We start from the raw sequence: 3,026 nt of genomic DNA, 5'->3' as shown, positions 1-3,026 counted from the left end.
CAAACATAACAATTCTTGCTTCAAAACAATTAGTATTTTCAGGAAATGGCTTGAAGTATGGCATATTTTCCAGTGTAAAGAATTAGCAACCACATATTGATCATCTGCTGCAAATGGGAGTATTTAGCATCATCCAAGATCCCATCACAGATAGACATAATTCTTTCTGTGAGAAACCCAACAGGCTTTTAGTGCACAAACTACCTAAACGTTAAGTATTAAATCTGAGCCGAGTATAGTATATCAGGTTTAACCTAAAAAAAAAAAAAAAAAGATTAAAAAAATATGGAAACACAGCATTGAAATAACAGCTTTACTTTTAGCCTTTTGTTTCTTTATTGATAATGTATTTGTTTTACCCATTAGAGTCCAAAAAGATGAGGTGGCTATTTGCAAAAAGAGGAGTTGTGAGTATTTCAACATGGGTTTTTTTCCCTTGCCATGACCTTGCCTTCTCCCACAACTAACCTGGGTAAAAAGAATTTCTTTACCACCCCTGGAGAAAGGCAACCAGCAGATGAGCCAGGCTCAGAGGTCTCAGCCCACCCTGGGAGTGCTTGGATGTCAATCCGCAATGAAAGGAAGGCAGCTCCAGCAGAGCCACCAGGGCCGCTGCACATGATACATGTCAAAACAGTCAGAGCTGCTGGTCCCTATCCCCATAGCTGGTGGGAAGAGACATGGTCTTAGCACAAGGAGGCTAGAGCAGGGTGACCAACACAGGAGCTCTCACCTTGACCTTAATGCCCTAGGAGGAATCTAGGTTTTATCTATAAAAGTAGCCTTTTAGATGCTTTCTTAGGCTTTTCTTCTCCTCATGGGCACCCTCACACTCATCAGTAAAAGCATACACACTAACATACTTCAGTTAATTTCGTTGTCCAAACCATTTTCTTGTCTTTTCCAGCTCTGAAAATTTTCCATTAAGGTATCAATTTCCCTTCTCAATGTTGTTCATCATTCAAAGAAAAAAAAAAAAAAACCAGCTACAAGTGTCTTGAAACCTTTGCACCCATAAACATGTAACTGTTGACTCTCTAGTTTTTTTTGCGTTTGATCTACTAAATCTTGACTGTCAAAGAAGAGTTTGTGCAAGTGAAACCAAAGCAAGTACTCAGATTAGCATGTACAAGAGTTCCAACTTCATTTGACAGTATTTCTACAGCATTTGGAGCATGGCTTAAAACTGAGAATTTTTAAATTCGGCAAAATATTTGAAAATTGCGATAAAATACATTTGCTAGTTAGCAACAGGTGATTTCTGAGACTATTAAATGCCATAAAAATTTATGAAGATTAATTTACTAGTATATTAAGTATGTATATATAGATGTAATGGCATTATTGTTTCTGCTCTGTTTCAAGCTATCTTTCAAAAATTGAGAGTTGAGCCTCAACTCTGAATTTCAAATATTATAATCAAACACATATTTCAAAACTGGCTTTAGTTGAGTGCCTAAAGTTCAGACAATAGAAATCCATGAAGTATGAATATACTGTTCCAGAGAGCAGATAAAATTTAAGCAAACGCCTTATAAGTCTACGATCACAGCAATAAATTAGAGTCCATAAATATTGGTTAAACTTTTCACATGGCACTGTTGGTCTGAAAAACAAAGACAAACCAAAAGCAATTGTTTTTGTTTCATGAGCCCTCACACAAACTCCTCCCGCTCTTTAAGCTTTCTAAAAGCTCATTTTATAAACAGTACTCTACAGCTGACCTTTTTTTTCAATATGTAGCTCAAATAAAAATTAAAAAATAAACAAACATGCCAGCTTTGTATACCAATGGCAGGAGGATGATTTCAACTATGAGTTTGTTGTCCCCTACTTCTGACAGTGCTGAAGGAGGGAAAATATTTTACTTGTTCTGTTTTCTGAGGGTAGCCCATTGTCTGTTGCCATACCCATGATTTGCCCTGCCAAAGACCTCAGTGTTATATAAAGTAAGATCTTTCACAGCCACACCTAAGTCACCCACACAACACACATATAGCTACAAATAAGCCTGCTGTCACTGCCTCACCTCTGTGTAGGAGACCGTGGAAACACAAGGAAATCACTCAGCTAAGGGCAAGCTCCTTGCACAGCAGAGCAAAGTTATTGAACTGGGTAAACTTCTTAATGGTCTTTGAAACACTGGATGAATCAGGCATGGTTTTCTGTCATTCAACAGGGTAAAGACAAACAGAAGCAAGCACCTGATCTGGAATACTCTCTACCATTAAGATCATAGACTGCAGCACACAAATTTTTCTGCTTTAAGGTATCACATTACTGAGTCAGTATACTCTACTGAGAACACTTAAAGAGGGGGATAAAAAAATAATTTGTGTTCAGGTTACCATTTTTTCACTACATTAATGTGGATATATGATGTTTCTGCAAAATTAATGCATAAGTATAAGGTATATTTTTGTTTTTTTGAAATGGAGGAGTGAGCATTGTAGAAGGTTATCAAGAGCCCTCACAACCCCTTGGATTTTTCCAGATTTCCAGACTGCTCTAGATCAGGGAGTTACCACCTTCAGGACAAAAAAAAAAAAAGCACCAAGACAACCCTCTCAGCAGTGCCTGAAGATATGGGGAAAGAAATTGCAATATCACAGAGATGCCAGCAATCTCTTGTTGCAAGTTCCCCTTGCTGCCTGAGAGGTGCATACAGAAGCAACCATGTAAAGGTCAGGGACAACATCAAGGTTCAGCTGCACAGATCCCATCAAAACCTGCCTGCCAGATAAACAAGTCTCCTGGCCTTCAAGGCCCCCTAGCCAGAGAAACAAGCAGCTACCAGGATGACATTCAGATAACCCGCATGTAACACCATCCCCTCTCCAAAGCAAACTGCAGGCTGTTATATGCCATCCCCCACAGACTTGGTTGTTGAGGACTCCTGTCAGTGAACATCTGACTCTGGAGCAGGTCAGTAGGGTGACAGTGGTCACCTAAGGACTAAACAAAACAATATGCAAATACCTATGAAGACCTAGTCCTTTGGTACCTTGATTTTACCATCTGGAAAA

Source organism: Merops nubicus, unplaced genomic scaffold (genome assembly GCF_000691845.1).
Source record: "Merops nubicus isolate BGI_N331 unplaced genomic scaffold, ASM69184v1 scaffold30826, whole genome shotgun sequence".
NCBI classification, from domain to species: Eukaryota; Metazoa; Chordata; class Aves; order Coraciiformes; family Meropidae; genus Merops; species Merops nubicus.
Note: the sequence above shows the minus strand (reverse complement) of the source record.